Source organism: Myxine glutinosa, chromosome 1 (genome assembly GCF_964187855.1).
Source record: "Myxine glutinosa chromosome 1, kmMyxGlut1.1, whole genome shotgun sequence".
Taxonomy (NCBI): domain Eukaryota; kingdom Metazoa; phylum Chordata; class Myxini; order Myxiniformes; family Myxinidae; genus Myxine; species Myxine glutinosa.
In genome coordinates, this window is record NC_136261.1 from 375,160,657 (window position 1) to 375,179,814 (window position 19,158).

The 19,158-nt window shown below is 43.2% G+C and overlaps 1 long non-coding RNA gene across 1 annotated transcript; it reads left to right on the forward strand.

Annotated features, from left to right (window-relative positions):
• The first annotated feature begins 4,361 nt into the window (after positions 1-4,361).
• LOC144889843 (uncharacterized) lies at positions 4,362-16,389 on the forward strand. Its single transcript, XR_013622109.1, has 3 exons — positions 4,362-4,911; positions 11,556-11,655; positions 16,337-16,389. It is a non-coding gene; the product is annotated as an uncharacterized LOC144889843 (long non-coding RNA).
• The last annotated feature ends 2,769 nt before the right edge of the window (positions 16,390-19,158 follow it).

Consider the following 19,158-nt stretch of genomic DNA (forward strand, 5'->3'; position numbering starts at 1 on the left):
GTAGAGGAATTCAAACAGTGTGTCCACGTGGACATTAAAGTACATCTGGATGAAAAGAAAGTACCAGAGTTGTATGAGGCAGCAACCATAGCAGATGACTATGCCTTGACACACAGGATGGGGTTCCACAAACCTAACTTCCTGCCTAGAGTTAGCTAGGGGAGTTATCGTAAATCAGGTTCGGAGAACAGATTTTCATGGAGGCGGCCTAGAGATGACTATGAGGACAAATCTGATACCGCGACTTTTAGGGGTCAGAAGACTACAGTTCCAAGACAGACCTATCTTCCGGGGGGCCCGAGGCAGACCACGAGTTTTTCCTCCGGGCTTACTTGCGCTTTTTGCAAGAAACCTGGGCATTTGATGTCCCAATGTTATGCCCTGAAAAGGAAAAATCAGGAGCGGAGTCAAACTAGTGCAACTCCGAATGCATTGGCCGATGCGAGAAATCATCCTTGGAGGACAATGCCTTGTGAAGGTTCCCATGCCAAAGATACGGCATCACAGAACGACCTTGTTCAAGAGGGTTACAAACCTTTTATTTCAGAGGGGTTTGTGTCACTGGAAGGAGAGTTAAGGAACCAGAGACCTGTTAGGGTATTGAGGGACACAGGAGCCCATCAATCTTTGATGCTTGAAGGCATTTTGCCATTGTCAGAGAAGACGGCAACTGGTGTTAGTGTTCTTTTACAGTGGGTTGGGGGCTATGTTAAAGCTCCACTTCATGTCATCCATTTGAAGTCTGATTTGGTGTCAGGACCTGTCAATGTTGGGTTTCAAGCCACTCTTCCTGTAGAGGGAATATCTTTTATTGTCGGGAATGATTTGGCCGGTGGTCGAGTTTCTGGTAATCCAATGTTGGTTGAAAAGCCCAGTATGGAAAATAACACTGCACAGTTAGAGCAGGAGCTTCCGCGTATCTTTCCATCCTGTGGAGTGACTCGTGCTATGGGTAGGAAGCGCTCTGAAGAGAAGGAGAAGGAAGGCGATGTGGATTTGGGTTCCTTAGAGGTATTGGAGGAAAATTCTGAAAGAGGAAATAGGAAAGGGAGTGACATCAAGGAACTTAAGGAAAAGGTGGCATCTGGAACAAAAGAGGAAATGGAGTGTCCGTCGGAGACATCTGGGAACGAGGTTGAACAAACTGAGCTGGTCCGAAAGAGACTTGTTGAAGAACAACACGGAGATTCAGAGCTCCGGAGTTTGATTGATAAAGCCGTTCCAGAGGATGAGGCTATGAAGATACCTGTTGGTTACTTCAGGAAAGGGGAAATACTCATGAGAAAATGGAGACCACCGGAGGTGCCAGCAAATGATGAGTGGAAAGTTCATTACCAAATTGTGGTGCAACCGCCGTACCCAAAGGAGATATTGAGTTTGGCGCATGAGACACATTTGGCCGGGCACCTTGGAGTGAACAAGACATGTGACAGAATATTGGTACATTTTTTCTGGCCAGGATTGCGACATGATGTGGCGGAGTTCTGTAAATCTTGCCACTCTTGCCAGCTGGTGGGAAAACCTAATCAGAAAGTCCCATCCGCACCTTTAAAACCAATTCCAGCTTTTGTAGAGCCATTCAGCCATGTCATTATTGACTGTGTAGGCCTTTTACCTAAAACTAAGGCTAGACATCAGTATTTGCTGACCATCATATGTGCTTCCACAAGGTTCCCAGAGGCAGTGCCTCTTAGAAAAATTACTGCGGCAGTTATTGCGAAGGCCTTGATTAAATTTTTCACTTTGGTTGCCCTACCTAAGGTCATCCAGTCTGATCAGGGTTCCAATTTCATGTCAACACTTTTTCAGCAAGTGGTACACCTGTTGGGAGTGGAGCAAGTAAGATCAAGCACTTACCATCCCGAGAGCCAAGGGGCCTTGGAAAGGTTCGACCACACATTGAAGAATATGATCAGAACGTATTGTTTTGAATGTGACAAGTATTGGGATGAAGGAATGCCCTTATTGTTGTTTGCTACGAGGGAATCTGTTCAGGAGTCATTGGGGTCCAGTCCTTTTGAACTTGTGTTTGGACACGCAGTGCGAGGACCGTTGAAATTGGTGAAAGAACAGTGGCTACAGGAGGAGTCACAGTCAACAGTGGTGGAGTATGTGTCAACGGTTAGGCACAGATTGCCAAAGGCTTGTGAAGTTGCGAGAAGAAACTTGAAAGTGACACAGGATAAAATGAAAGTGAAACATGACAAGAAATCTCAGATAAGAAATTTCAGTCCTGAGGACCACGTGTTAGTGTTGCTTCCTGTTCCAGGTCAGCCACTACAGGCTAGATATTTTGGTCCCTCTGCAATCAAAAGGAGGGTTAATGAAACAGATTACGTGGTGACCACTCCCGACCGATGGAAGAAGCGGCAGCTGTGTCATGTCCACCGACTGAAGAAATATCATGAGAGGAAGCCTGTGGGGAAAATGGTTCCTGTCTCACCTGTCTCACCTGTAGTCGGGGTGCAAGACAATCCAGAGGTTGAGGCCGGTTTGAAGTTTGATAACTTTGATGCCCAGGCTTGTCCCAGATTGACGAACACAGAAGTGTTGAGTCATTTCGATGAGAAATTAGGTCATTGACGAGGGAACAACAAGGACAACTATCCAGCCTCATTTTTGAGTTTGCACATTTGTTCACAGATGTACCTGGTCGTACTGACTTGGTATATCATGATATTGAGGTGGGGGAAGCCACTCCTGTGAAGCAACACCCCTATCGGATGAACCCTGTGAAGATGGAGTATCTTCGGAAGGAGGTTCAGTATATGTTGGAGAACGACATAATCGAACCAAGCAGCAGTGAATGGAGCTCACCATGTGTGTTGGTTCCAAAACCCGACGGCAGTTTTCGCTGTTGTACGGATTTAAAACAGGTTAATGCAGTGACCAAGACCGACTCATATCCTATCCGAGGATTGATTACTGGATTGATAGAATAGGCCCAGCTAAATTTGTAACTAAGTTTGACTTGCTGAAAGGGTATTGGCAGATTCCTCTTACTGATAGAGCCAAGGAAATCTCGGCTTTTGTCACACCAAATGGCTTGTATCAGTAAAAGGTTCTTCCCTTTGGATTGAAAAACGGGCCTGCGACATTTCAACGGCTGATTAATAAGCTTATTGCAGACCTTGAGGGGGTGGAGGCTTTTCTGGATGATGTCGTCATCCACACCATGACTATGGAAGATCATATTAAACAAATCCATGCATTTTTCAAGAAACTGACCGAGGCAGGGTTGACCATCAACTTATCTAAGAGTGAGTTTGTAAAGGCACAGGTTGTGTTCCTCGGCCATGTAGTAGGTCAGGGTCAGGTGCAACCGGTGACAGCGAAGATAGAAGCCATTGATCGCTTCCAAGTTCCAAAAGGGAAGAAGGAGCTTATGAGATTCTTTGGTATGGCTGGTTGGTACCGGCGGTTCTGCAGGAATTTTTCTGATGTGGTAGCCCCTTTAACGAATTTGCTGAGGAAAGAGACCAAGTTTGTTTGGGATGACAAATGTCAGGCTGCCTTTGCCCACGTCAAAGCGATATTAATGAGCTCTCCTGTCCTAGCAGCCCCGGATTTTCAAAAACCATTCAATTTGGCCATTGATGCAAGTGATGCGGGGGCTGGGGCAGTTCTATTACAGGATGATGAGGATGGAGTAGATCACTCGGTGTGCTACTATTCCAAAAAGTTTAATAAACACCAGGCAAATTATGCCACCATGGAAAAAGAGACCCTTGCTCTCCTGCTAGCGCTTCAGCATTATGAGGTGTATCTAGGAACTACTACCTTCCCTATAAAAGTCTTCACTGATCACAACCCCTTAACCTTCATTCAAAAAATGAAAAATAAAAATCAGAGGTTGATGAGATGGAGTTTGGCTTTGCAGGAGTTCAACTTGGAAATTGAGCATGTAAAGGGCAGGGACAATGTCGTTGCTGATGCTTTATCCAGAGTGAACTAACTTTGGAAATTCCTGCAGGTTGTTTGGAAGTTTTGTTGCTTTATTTTGGGGAATATTAATTATTGTTGCTCATGTGAATTGATCATTTGGGTGTGAGTTTTACTTTTGTTTGTTAAAAGTTTTTGCATGCAAAGAAAGTTTTCACCATGTTCCAAATTTCTTTCTTGAGGGGGGGGGGGGGGAGAGAGGGGGGGGAGTGTTACGGATTCGTCACTTCCGTTGTTGTGGTTCTCATCCACTGTAAACATTTTTGGTTGCATATACTATTATTGTTATCGTTTAAGTGAAATATAGATAACTGTTTTCAAAAGGTAAAAAAAAAGTTAGTGTTTTAAAAGAAACCGGAAACCGGATTGGGAACCGGACGAAGAAAAGAAGAAGAGGAGGAGGAAGAGGCGGAGCGAGTAAGGTGGAGAAGAAGCCAAGCTGCTTTGAGGTCTTGAGCAAACGCTGGTGAACGGGGGTCACAAGTGAACTTTGGGTTTCCTGGGAAAGGGATTCCTGCGACAGAGTTGTTATTGCTGTGACAGATAAACCTGCATGACAGGTTTTGTGGTTGATTCCGAAGAGAATCGTTGGAGTGCCGTTACGTTTCGAGTACGGGCCCGTTGGCCATTTTGCCTCGCGCCTGATTTCGCATCGATGTAGGCTCTTCACCTCGCTTCAACCATTTCACCGCATCCAGGCGTTAACCTGGTGTGTGTGTGTAACGTGGATTTTGAGTGGGAATTTGCGGTTCGCCGATTGGGAGCCGTTGAATGTCCATACCCGAAGGTGTGATTTCCCAGTCGCCTCTTGAGGACACCTTTGCCCATCTTTGGCAGTGTGACTGTCAACCGAACGGGATTCTGGTCTCGATACAACATCATTCTGACGATCACTGGAGCGTGGATCGACTTTGGCTTAAAGCTGGGACAGAGACATTGGGAATGTTATTTTCGCTTACTTGGAGCATAGTGAGTTATATTGTACGAAACTGATGGTACCATCATAGGAATGATATATTGGTTGTACAATTGATTACTATTGTTTTTGTGCTGTTATTCTTGTGTGACCTTAATACAATACTTGTGTGTTGGTAACAATTGGTGTGGTTTCACCATTTATCTTTGACACACAGAATAACACATCTTTCTGCCGTGACTCCTCTCGGGGCTCGGAGGTACACCGTGACCGGGGTTTGGGGAGGAGCACGTAACAGTAGCAATTATGAACCGAGGCATGGCCCAATTCGGGCCTAACAGTGCACCAAAGAACATTGCCTCGTATAGTGAGCCTGGACTGGTTTTCCATCCTGTCGATTACAAATAGATGTACAGTGCCTTCAGAAAGTATTCACACCCCATGACATTTTTCACATTTTGTTGTTACAGCCTGAATTTAAAATGGGTTAAATTGAGATTTTTTTGTCACTGATCTACACATAATACCCCATGGTGTGAAGGTGGAATTATATTTTTAGAAATTGCTGCAAAGTAATTCATAATGAAATACAGAAATATCTAATTTACATAAGTATTCAACCCCCTGAGTCAATACTTAGTGGAAGCGGCTTAGCGATTGCAGCTTCGAGTCTCCTTGGTTATGTCTGTATCAACTTTGCACATCTGACATTTGGGAATTTCTCCCCATTCGTCCTTGCAGATTTGCTCAAGCTCTGGCAAATTGGATGGGCAGTGTCGGTGAACAGCAATCTTCAAGTCTTTCCACAGATTCTCAATGGGATTCCAGTCTGGCCTTTGGCTGGGCCCCTCAAGGACTTTCATGTTCTTGTACTGAAGCCATTCCAGTGTTGCTTTGGCTGTATGCTTTGTGGTCATTGTTCTGTTGGAACGTAAATATTTGCCATAGTCGAAGGTCTTTTGCATTCTCAATCAGGTTCTCCTCAAGGATTTGCCTGTATTTGGCTCCATTCATTGTTCACTATATCTTTACAAGTCTCTCAGCCCCTGCCACTGAAAAGCATCCCCTTCACATTATGCTGCCACCACCATGTTTCACAGTAACAATTTTCGCCTCACCAGACCAAATAATATTTTGCCTCATGCTCTCTGAGTGATGAGGCACAATCTTTCACGTGCTTTTTGTAAACTCCAGGTGTGCTGTCATATGCCTTTTTCTCAGGAGTGGCTTATGTCTGGCCACTCTCCCATAAAGCCGAAATTTGTGAAGTGCTGCAGAGGCTGTTTTTCCCATCTTAGCCAAGGAACTCTGTAGTTCTGTCCGAGTGGTTATTGGGTTCTTGGTCACCTGCCTGACCAAGGTCCGTCTTGCCCGGTTGCTCAGTTTGGTCGGACAGACAGCTCCAGGAAGAGTCTGCATAGTTCCATGTTCTTTCCATTTCCTAATGATGGAGCTAACTGTGCTCTTGGGAACTTTCAACATTCTAGAAATTGTTTTATATCCTTCCCCAGATCTATGCCTCCTCACAATTCTATCTCGGATATTCTACGGCAATCCCCTTGGCGTTTATGGTGGAGTTTCTGCTCCGACATGCACTGTCAACTGTGGCACCTCATATAGAAAGGTGTTTCTTTCGAAATCATGTCCAATTGAATTGCTCACACGAGGGCTTCAATCAAGTTTTAGAGACATCTCAAAGATAGAACCACCTTTAGTGGCTATTTTTCCCCGCAGAGCAGAGGTTGGCCTTTTTCGGGCACCTTGGTCCCCTTTTAGAAGCAATGTTTTATGGCCGGATGCCCTTCCTGCCACCAACCCTGTTAGTCGCATTTTGCGACACACCGGGAATTACCAGTGAACTGGTACTCACTTTGCCGACCTCGGAAGGATGACAGGCTGAGTCAACCTCCCTGGCGTTAATTCAGCAATCAGACCAGGATTCGAACCCAGGGTCCTAGGATCCCAAGCCAGCACCCTAAACGCTAAGCCAACACCATGCCTACAGACTTCTAAAAGATGATCAAAGGAAATTGGATGGACCTGAGCTCAATTTGGAGTGTCACAACAAAGGGGGTTGAATACTTATTGACTCGAGACATGTCAGCTTTTCTTTTTTAATTATTTTGTAAAAAAAAAAAAAAAAAAAAAAATCCCACTTTGACATTAAGGGGTATTTTGTGTACATCAGAGACAAAAAAATCTCAATTTAATCAATTTTAAATTCAGGATGTAACACAACAAAATGTGAAAAAGTCAAGGGGTATGAAGACTTTCTGAAGACCCTGTAGATAAAAGAAAACTGTGGAAAATTAAATGTAACTTGACTGCTGAGATCTTGAATCCAGAAAGTTGTCCAACGAAGAGTGCTCAGCACATCTGATGAGATCTTGAATTTCATGAAAGTTGTCCGATGAAGATCCTTGGACAATGGCTCTCAGTCCGTGGCCCATTTCTGTGGCTCGGCCATCTTATTGGAATGTAATGGCTGAAGATGTTATGTGGAGGCTTCATTCCACCGACGCCGCTTCTTTTACCAGCTGTGCAAAGTTTTCGGGCCTGATAACCGATGCGCAAAGGCCATGTAGTTGTGTTAATATTGAACGTCTTTTGTTGTCCTGTTTTTCGTTCATTGACTCTTAATCATCGTCGTGTTACAATCGATTCCATTCCTTGCCCAAATAGCACGTGGCTTGAAACGAATGCAGCACAACCCTGAAGAGAACTCCGCCAAGTGCAGCCATTTTGATTATTAACTAAAGCGTGGCCCAATATGGCAAAACATAATCATCTTGAATCTTACAACCGAACATGTAGTAGTATCGCTTGCAGTATAATTACAATGCTATTATTTGATTTGTTACTTTTATTTTGGAGTAAGTGAATCGCCCAAACGTTTACCATGTGGTAGGCCTACACTACATGCTTTATCAATAATAGTAGGCCGATGTGCAGTATTTCCTTCCAGTTTGCACAAGGTAACTTTATGACTACTCGGGAAGGAAAGGCATATTAACAGTCATCCATGTTCCATGAAATAGCAACACTCATTTTTCACATCAACTTGATTACAGAATTTCCTTCAGGCTTACATTACACCATTCCCTTTGTGTCTGGCCTTTGACCCCTTCTGAGCCAGAGGGATTCTCTTTGGCCGTCGGCTACCGCTCGAAGGCCGTTCGGTAAGCTTCGGCCACCTTCGAAGGAGCTGAACGACCAAGGTAAATCCGCGACAGTCTCGGCACAATTGCATGCAATGCAGAGGGCTCAGAGGTCAAGCTGGGGCTAGAGCTGCAACACCATTAAACAAAAAAAGAGCAATCAGAGATTGCAAACCCTCGCCAGGATGACGTCATCATTATTTTTTTTCTCCACCAGTTTATGCCGACATTGCGCTCAAGAAATTTCACCTTGATAGGATGAAGTTTTGTACTTGTCGAATTATGACGTCATAATAGAGGCACCTATGACATCATCATTAACATTTTATTCCCCCTGGAGTTTTCTTTACAATGAGTCATGTCTCAACTTTTTCTATTCAGCGCTTTTGGAGATATAGAGGTGCAAAATTTTTCGGTTTTTCCAAGATGGTGGCCGAACCACGTACCCTATGACGTCATAATTATCGATAAAAAATTATACAGGTGGAGTTGCACCTATGGTGAAAATTTCCTGTCAATCGAACCAACGGTTGCAGAGAAAATCATATTTATTCTGTGCGGACAAACAGATAAACAGACAAATGAAAAATCACTCGTAGAGCGACACTTGGCAAAACAGAACAAAGTAGAATGGCACTCAGTAGAGCATCCTTTTAACCTCAAAAATAGTTGGTGGTTGAATTCAGTTGGCTGATATGAAAATCCGATTCAAATTTCAAGTCTATTGAATGAAAATTGAGGATTTTACAAATTTCAAAAAAGCAGTTGACCTTGGGCCTATGTTGACATTTTGGCCTATGATGATCTCGAAAATAGTGGTTGGTTGAATTCCGTTAACTTATGTGTACATCCCATTCAAATTTCAAGTGAATCGTATGAAAATTGAGGATTTTAGAAATTTGAAATTGTTGTTGACTTTTGGCCTTTGTTGCTCTTTTGGCCTATGCTGATCTCAAAAATAGTTGTTGGTTGAATTCAGTTAACTGATGTGTATATTTCATTCAAATTTCAAGTGAATGGTATGAAAATTGAGGATTTTAGAAATTTGAAATTGTTTACTTTTGGCTTATGTTGCTCTTTTGGCCTATGGTGAACTCAAAAATAGTTGATGGTTGAATTCAGTTTGCAGATATGTAAATCCCATTCAAATTTCAAGTGAATTGGATGAAAATTTAGGATTTTAGAAATTTGAAATTGTTGTTGACTTTTGGCCTATGTTGACTCTTTGGCCTATGCTGATCTCAAAAATAGTTGGTGGTTGAATTCAGTTTGCTGATATGTAAATCCCATTCAAATTTCAAGTGAATCAGATGAAAATTAAGGATTTTAGAACTTTGAAATTGTTGTTGACCTTTGGCCTATGCTGATCTCCAAAATTAGTGGTGGTTGAATTCAGTTAGCTGAAATGAAAATCCTATTCAAATTTCAAGTCAATCGGATTTAAAATTGAGGATTTTAGAAATTTGAAATTGTTGTTGACCTTTGGCCTATGTTGAGCTTTAGGCCTATGCTGATATCAAAAATAGTTGGTGGTTGAATTCAGTTATCAGATTTGTAAATCCTTTTCAAATTTCAAGTCAATCGGATGAAAATTGAGGATTTTAGAAATTTGAAAAAAGTGGTCGACCTTTGGCCTATGTTGATATTTTGGCTTATGCTGATACCAAAAATAGTTGGTGGTTGAATTCATTTATCTGATATGAAAATCCCATTCAAATTTCAAGTGAATCGGATGAAAATTGAGGATTTTAGAAATTCGAAATTGTTGTCGCCCTTTGGTTTATGTTGACCTTTTGGCCTATGTTGATCTCAAAAATAGTTGGTGTTTGAATTCAGTTCGCTGTTATGAAAATCATATTCAAATTTCAAGTCAATCGGATGAAAAATTAAGGATTTTAGAAAATTGAAAAAAAGTGGTTGACCTTTGGCCTATGTTGACCTTTTGGCCTATGTTGATCTCAAAAATAGTTCGTGGTTGAATTCAGTGTGCCGATATGTAAATCCTATTCAAATTTCAAGTCAATTGGATGAAAATTGAGGATTTTAGAAATTCAAAAAAAAGTGGTTGACGTTTGGCCTATGTTGACCTTCTGACCTATGTTGATCTCAAAAATAGTTGGTTGTTGACTTCAGTTATCCGATATGTAAATCCTTTTCAAATTTCAAGTCAATTGGATGAAAATTGAGGATTTTAGAAATTAAAAAAAAAGTGGTTGACCTTTGGCCTATGTTGACCTTTTGGCCTATGTTGATCTCATCAATAGTTGGTGGTTGAATTCCGTTCGCCGATATGTAAATCCTTTTCAAATTTCAAGTCACTTAGATGAAAATTGAGGATTTTAGAAATTCGAAATTGTTGTCGCCCTTTGGTTTATGTTGACCTTTTGGCCTATGTTGATCTCAAAAATAGTTGTTGGTTGAATTCAATTCGCCGATATATAAATCCTATTCAAATTTCAAGTCAATCGGATGAAAATTGAGGATTTTAGAAATTTGAAAAAAGTGGTTGACCTTTGGCCTATGTTGACCTTTTGGCCTATGCTGATCTCAAAAATAGGTCGTGGTTGAATTCAGTGTGCCGATATGTAAATCCTATTCAAATTTCAAGTCAATCGGATGAAAATTGAGGATTTTAGAAATTTGAAAAAAGTGGTTGACCTTTGGCCTATGTTGACCTTTTGGCCTATGCTGATCTCAAAAATAGGTCGTGGTTGAATTCAGTGTGCCGATATGTAAATCCTATTCAAATTTCAAGTCAATCGGATGAAAATTGAGGATTTTAGAAATTTGAAAAAAGTGGTTGACCTTTGGCCTATGTTGACGTTTTGGCCTAAGCTGATCTCAAAAATAGTTGGTGGTTGAATTCCGTTAGCCGATATGTAAATCTTATTCAAATTTCAGGTCAATCGGATGAAAATTGAGGATTTTAGAAATTCAGAAAAAGTGGTTGACTTTTGGCCTATGTTGACCTTTTGGCCAATGTTGATCTAAAAAAAAATAGTTGGTGGTTGAATTCAGTTCACCGATATGTAAATCCTATTCAAATTTCAAGTCAATCTGATGAAAATTGAGGATTTTAGAAATTTGAAATGGTTGTTGACCTTTGGCCTATTGGACCTTTTGTCCCCAAAAATATATAGTATTTTGTCGGACCACGATCTCTACCATTTGGTAAAGTTTCGTGAAGATCGGTTTAAAATTGTGACCTGTAGGCAAGTATAAGTGAGCTGACAGACAAACAAACACACACACAAACACACACACAAACACACACACACACACACACACACACACACACACACACACACACACACACACACACACACACACAAACAAACCGGAGTGAACAACATACTTGCAAAAGAAAAAAAATTATTTTCAAAGAAACAAACAAACGGACTCAAATGCAATACCCTCTCCTCTGGCGAGGGTAAAAAGGGGGGGGGGGGGGGGGGAAATGGAAGAGAGTGTGTTTTGTGAAAGAATACTTTTCGAAGTCGGTGATATATTTGCAACTGCCATGATTGTCATCTCACCAGAGCGCAGAGATCGCCGGAGCAATCAACCCGATATCGTGCGGTGCTGTGAGAGTCGAGCTCTTATCAAGGAAATGCAAGTGACGTCAAACACATTGTCAAGGTTTGTGTTGTGCGGGAGTGTCAGGAAACAATCACCAGCTTCTGAACATTTGGATCAAAGTCAAGGATGTGAAGGACGCTCATAATCCCTTAGCCTCACACGTTTCGCCACCTATCTTTCGCTGCGGCTTACACAAGCTCACTGAGAAGGCCACTCAGAATGATAATCATGTTTGGATCTCATCAGCCTCCACAATTACAAGGCTAGAGCAATGCAACTGTGTCGCCAATATGCCTCAGCATAGTCCCACAACGGGTAGATGCCTTCGTTCACTGTCCTAAAAATAAACACGTTTGATTTAAATCCCTTCAGCTGTTTTCAAGTATCACATTTTCACCAGGCATGACAAGTTTCACATCGATCGGTGAAGCGGTTTTAGAGAAGGGATTTTTTAAAATATCGGCTTTCAAGCTAATATGGCTGCCATACCAAATAACACATGACCTTAAAATGTACACTTTGCATATGTATGGGTGGGGGACCACGTTTGTGAAGTTTCGTGTTGATTGGATAAGGTCAACAGGATGTCTGCCAAACATCAATTTCTAAAAACAGTTTCTATTCAGGATGGCTGCCAAACCACGTGACCTTTGACATAATCATTTTCAAACAGTGCTGTTCGATGATATTTATAAAATTTCACATCGATAGGTTAAGCGGTTTCAGAGATATAATTATTTAATATTTTCCTTCATTCCAATATGGCTGCCACACCATGTGACCAATGATGTTTTCGTGATCATCTTTTAATCGCTATGCCTTGTCAAAGACACATAAAGTTTCGAGTCAATCGATTTCGTGGTTTCGGAGAAGATGTTTTTTTAAGGTTTTAGCTTAAATCCAATATTGCTGCCAAACCATGTGGCCTATGATGTCATAAATTTGATATTTCAAAACAAATGGGTCATAGATCATGTGCATGCAATTTCAAATTTTTAGGATAAGGAATTTGATTAAAACATTTTTGGCTGGTATACCACTTCACCTATGATGTCATCCTTATCATGCTTTTGTTCCACATTTGGAGTACTTGACAATGTGCCAAGTTTCAAATTTTTCCATTCAGCGGTTTCTGAGAAATAATTTTTTAATTATTTGCGTTTAATCCAAGATGGCTGCTATACCACGTGGCCTATGACATCACAGTCATCATAGAAACATTCTGCATGGGTGTCACTCCTACCCTGAAAGTTTTGTCTCAATCGGACATGTGATTGCTGAGAAAAACGAGGTTTAGCCCATACAGATGGACGGACTGAGAACCAGAAAACATAATGCCTCCGGCCACCTTCAGGGGTGGAGGCATAAAAAAATAAGCCTCCAAAAAAAAAGTGCATCGAAGAACTATTTCAACATGGAGGAGAAATTCGAGCTTGAAGTGCCCAAGACTCATTGCCCTTGAACTCTGTTATGTACAGTCCAATGTGGAGTTCCGAATTCCTGGTCCACCAGATCAAAATGGAGCACATATATTGACCACCTTCCTGGTTAGCAAAGACCGCTCTTCACATGGGCCTTAAACATAATTACCAGCAAAGCTGCTGTCGCTTCATAGTTTCATAATTGCTGCACGGGCCTGTCATGTTGTCAGTCTCAGCAAGCTGGAGTAACACAATACGCATCCGGCGACGACGCCGCGACATCGGCGGACCTGTTCCGACAAAGCGCTTCAAGGATCCACCAAAATGCCATTTGTTCGCTAATGAAATCCACTGAGACACCAGGTGCCAACAAAGGAACAAGGCCCCTCAGGTGTCAAAGATTCCAGACCAATTGTGAGGGCTGTTTGGGCATGCAGGAAGACCTAACGAATGCCACAGGTTGTGGAAAAGCCAAACAGGTAAGCCTGAGTGACTTATCTAACTAAGAGATTGTGCTTTTCTGGGACAGTTTCCTCGGTCTGACCTGGAGGCTACATCCCACCTGGAGCACACAATACATTTAAATTTTAAGAGAGTTCGAAAAGAAAAAATAGAGCAGCTTCCAGAACTTCCTACCAATGCGATTTGGGTTTGAGCGTAAACTGCTGCCAGCTTCAAATCCGTTGAGGCGGTGTGAACCTTTCACGTCCTCCGAATGTTGACTTGCCTGTCGACTATAAAGGTAAACAACATATTCCTTAAAGATGTACAATCCCTGTCCTTCAGAAGCATGATTAATAGCCTGCTATGGAAATGGTAGGCTGACAAAACCGTCTGGCCTGGGCCATCCCGGTGTTTCACAGGTCGGGTGTGTGTTGTCCCTCAGCTGGACATGAAACTGGGCATCCTTTCTGCCGGCAATTGTTGGTGGACGTTCACGACCTCAAGGCATCCTTCGCAAAGGTCGCCAGCACCCTGAACAATTTCCAAATTCCTACCCTAGCTATACTGCTGGGAGAGGGATGGGAAACTGCCCGGAACGATCCTTGGCCACAAAACGACTTGAGCAGTACAGTAAGCTATCCTTACATCAATAGTCATCGCTTGCAGGCTCCACAAGGCTACCCTCGACGAATCTCGACATCGATAAATCAGGGCAGAATCGCTGACACATGGAAATAAAAGAGAGTTCCGTAAGATGAGTGAAGCAGAAGGAGAGGCGATTGAATTGTCAAGTGGCACGGAAGTAGGGACGCTTGAAAGAGCAATATGATGCGATCGAAACAATGAGAGAGCAGAAGAAAGATGCGTGAACACCAATGTTCTGTCCCTGTGAGATCATTCCTATTCAACGAGGAAAAGCAGATACCACGTACAAGCATGGAATGCGAATACAAAACAGCGGTGGGACCAACCGAAGGGTACCGTGTACCATGTACTACGCACGATGAGCTTCCTTTATGCAATAGTCCAGGTACATGTGGCCTAGAGGGATAGGTAGCTGTTGCATAGCACCATCTTTATGGTCCTCAGCCTAAGGGTCATAATCCTGATGGATGGCCTGTCATGAACACTGTTGTCTCAACAGTCGGTGGCAAACAGGGGGGCCTGTTTGTGTCTGCAACCCTAGAGGCTTTGCAATCTAGCTTGCCCAACATGACACTCATTGCTTTTGAGGAGAAGGCCCCACGGCCCTTTGGGTAAGCAAAATGTCCATCGAAATACTGGTTCCTAATAATGATTTGCTTATTTTCTTAGAAATAATCGTATTCAATTCTTGGACGCTTCACGTATCTGGGGATCTCGTTTTTTTTTAACCGCTAAAGACGTCCTGCTGTAGACACATTCTCGGCCGTTTCGGCGAGTGACAAATCCCAAATACTCATTAGGTGCCGAGCGATGAAGACATTCAGAAGGACAGACTTCAGCAGACATGATGCCAATTCCATCAACAAAGGTCATCCATCATTTCCATCCTTGCCTTGCTCATTAAAAAAGGGTTGGGATGTCATTTGTTTTGGCCACCTTGCTGTTGGACAAGGGCCAAGGCCTTGTTGGTTGGGCAAGGGCCTTGTTGTTGGGCAAGGTTGTTGGGCGAGTTGTCGAGTGCGACGTTCAGATGTACCGGTTCAGATCTTGTGTTGTTTCTGTTGGCACCTTCATACTGAGCTGGGCTTAATTTCTTACCACGTCGGGTTAATGCCGGTCAATCCGGTAAGCGATGCAAGGCCGACCGATCAATTGCCCTTCTCATCAGGTTGCGATTGAACTTTAGAGGACAATTGATGGAAGCGTTCAAATTTCCTAGCACCTGACTTGTTAAAGACATCTGTAACTTGAAAATCAGCATCAAATTTGCTTCCGCAGTGTAATGAGAGCGAATAAGTCTGTTCCGATATCATCTCCGCATGATGGGTCGCTCTCTCGAATAGCGTCTCAGCAGATCCCTTCGTTATACCGTTACCTGCAGTGGAACTAAAATCTTTCAAATTCCATGCGGAGTAGAAGTACATCGACCTGTTGACCCAGCTCCTGACATATCTGCTGTCTGTTGGGACTGGCAACCGGGGAGGTATCTGGGGCAAATCACCATCACTCTGTGCTAATTGCATTCTTAATGGCCTAGGTGGGCCTCCAACCCCAGTAATCGGTTCTCATAGCAACTGCTGGCTGGCATCAGGTGTATTGTGGATGTCAGCTTGGCAGCCATTTTCCTTTTTGGGTTCATTACCCATACCTTTCTTTCTTTGGGGTATCCGTTCCTTAAAGCAATACAAGTAAGGTGTTTAGCACTCGGTGGATTACGATGTAAATACGACTCTTAAAATTCAAGCTCTAATTTATGCTTCGCCAAGCCTGGCATTGGCTTATCGGTTAAGGTGGCTGGCTTAAAGATCTTAGGGTTCTGGGTTTGAGCCCCTGTTGTGCCGTTACGATAACACAAGGTGGGTTGACTCAGCCTGTCATCCTTCCGAGGTTGGCAAAATGAGTACCGGATTTCTGGGAGAAAACGAGCCAGATTGGGTATCTTGGGTTGGAGTGGCGACCCGTCCAGGATTGTGCTCCCTAACCAATGAAAAACTGCCTGGGCATCCCCATTAGTCTGAAAACACGAAAGGACAGCATCTTTAAAACAGCTGTTCACCACCATCTCTTATCTTCCCCCGTCCTAAATCTTGATCTTTTCTACTCCCGTTAATTCACCCCAAATCCACTTTTTTGAAATATCGACTTCTTTGCTGGAAATCCTAACAGTGTCCTCCACGTGTTTTTTTTTTACCTTTCCCCCCCACGCCCTTCCCATGCCTCCTCTCCCCAAGCCCTCTCCCTCCCACAGATCTTCTGATGGCCCTACTCTCCATCTTGTTCTCCCACTCCCTTTATCTTGTGTTTTATGTGTCAGTTTTTCTTTTTTGTGATCAATGTTAGCTCTTACACGAGCCTCGACCTTGTATACAAGAACAAAAAAGGGGGAAAAAAGGAGTAGTTCTTCTCTTTATGCTTCACCTGTTGTGAAAGGGACGTTTGTCCAGCTGTTCGCTTAAAAACAACTTTGAAAATTGAAAAATCCGAGAGGATCTTTCAGGAGCAGATAACCCTGCCCTTACCAAACCACCAACATCTCCCCCAATCCCCTGCACCGATCAAGTGAAGGATTGGATGCATTGCTTCAGTCAAGGTCTACACCTGCTACTCGAATGATCTTCCTGAAGCTCCACGTGTGACGGAACATCCAACCAGAGATCCAATCAAAGCATTTGTGTTTGATCAAGGCCAGAACACAAATAAAACATTGATTGTCTCATGTAACTGTTCTCCCTGGCAAAGGTGCCGAGCCATCTGCAAATAATCCTTCGCTCTTGGCAATCTCCGGGCTCGAGGCCAGTGTGTGCGCGTGCATGCAGCGCCTTGATGTAAGATGACAATGTCGACTGCATACTCGTATAACCAAGCAGAAAGCTAATGACGTAAAGTTCCATTTCACTCGTTGCTCTATGTCCCAGCCAAGTGTGTAAATGAAATCCCCAATCGTTGTATCCCTTGTCAACTCATCGTGCGCTCATCAGGCCCGCATCCCGCAGAGCAGAACAATCATTTCCCCAGCTGTATGTCAGGAAGCAACATGATGGAGGAGGAGAAGGGGGAGCGAGAAAGGAAGATCGAGATAACCGGCGATCTCGGAGTGAAACCCGACATCCGTCTCCTCACACCGAGGAAGTCATGGCCTCACACGTACACACACACTGTGGCCTGTTTCCCCAAACCTTGGGGTTTACAAAACACATGTGAAGAGGTGCTTGTGTTGAAGTGCTCGCATATAATCTGATACCATAAGAACTTCCTCAAAGCTCGCTCCGGATGCCAGAGGGCTTCCTGCAATGGACGTGTGCCAATTGTCACCGGTGTTGTGTGTATATGTGTATAGTGCCTATAGAAAGTATACACCCCCTTACAAATTTTTCACCTTTGGTTGCCTTATAACCTGGAATAAAAATGCATTAAACCAGACATTTCCCACCCACAACTTCCAAGTGACCTCACAATCACATGAAGATCACACAAACCTAGGATCCCAAATCCTCTCGGGCTTTTGTTCAATTTGGATACGAGTTGCGAGATATCCTTCTCATGACGTTCCTTCGAAAGACTGAACATTTTCATTCACAAATGTCTCTGAGCAATTGCGCGTTTCCATGGGAACACCATCTCCAAGGTATCACTAACTTTTAATACAACTGGGAGCCACACCACGAGCATTCTGGGTAATACGTCAGCAGTGTGATGTCCCCCTGACGCCTCTTGGGAGAAGACCATATGTTTCGGGTGCCTCTTGATTTTCAATCCGTTCGTTTAATTCACAAAGTACCTACGATGTGATGCAGACTTCGCACAACTTGTGCACTGATGAGGTCGTTTATAAAATATTTATTTAATCCTGATCCTTTTTCAAAAAATAATTTGATCAAAGAGAAAATATGAAACTCTACCATCTAATTTGTTATATGTGTATCAACAGGGGAACAACTCACAGGTGTTGACCAGATAATATGGCTTTTTATGGGATTGATTTTTCAATGATGCCAACTCAAATTTCAAACTTATTACACAAACCTTATTGTTTTTCTGTCGTTCCATTACCCACCTTAACCAAACTCTGAAGGACAAACCTGAATACCTCGTGATGAAACACCAGGAGGGAAGTTTTTGGACTCAAAGTCCACTCTCTTGGGGAATGAACCTTGACTACAGGGTTTCCACCAAGTTGTACTTGTTCCATCAGATTCCACCAAACGAAGAACTATAGGACGTGAGTCCGTGAGGATTTATTTAGAAATACAGTACTCCTCTATTCCTCGTTCGTACGCAACGCAGGGCTGCGGGGTAGCATCATTGGCCGAGGACGTGGCTGCGCCACTGATGCAACGCCCTCTGCTGGTTAGTCCTGGAATTTTGGTAATATTTGCCATGCTGCCTGCGATGGCTCGCCTACTCTTCGCTAAGGACGTCGTAGCATCTTTAACGTCCATTAACAAATGATGTCAGACCGGGAATCCGTTTAACGCCCATCCGAGGTACGGCACACATTGATGAATCACCACACCTGTGCAACACCAGGATGGCAGTTTATAGCTTGGTCCGGATTCGAACCCATGCTGGATAGCTTTGAGGCGAGTGGGTGTACCTCTAGAGTCTGGGCCATCCTGTCAGCCCAAAACTGCCCAACACCTCCATCATATCACCTCCTCTAATGTATGAAGTGCAGTCTCCAATTCAGCGATCCTCATAACTTAGTCCAGCTAGGTCTGGGATCGATCTGAACCTTCCCTATGCACCTTATAATGTTCTTCCTCGGCAGTCATCACCGAAACAGAACACAATATTCTAGATGAGGTGTCAACAAATTCCTATGCAGTGTTTAACCCTACCTCTTTTGATTCATAATTCATCCCCCTACGAATGCCACCTAAAACCCTGTTAGCTTTACCTATCGCTTACCTGTCTGCTTACCCCCGTATCCATCACCACTCTGAGATCCTTCTCCAAATGAAGCAATGGGGAGGAGGGAGTGACTGTGTCCAAAGAGGTTTCTTTGCATGACTTGTTTGCTTCGCAGTTCGAGGTGCCAAACCGCAGTTGTTTT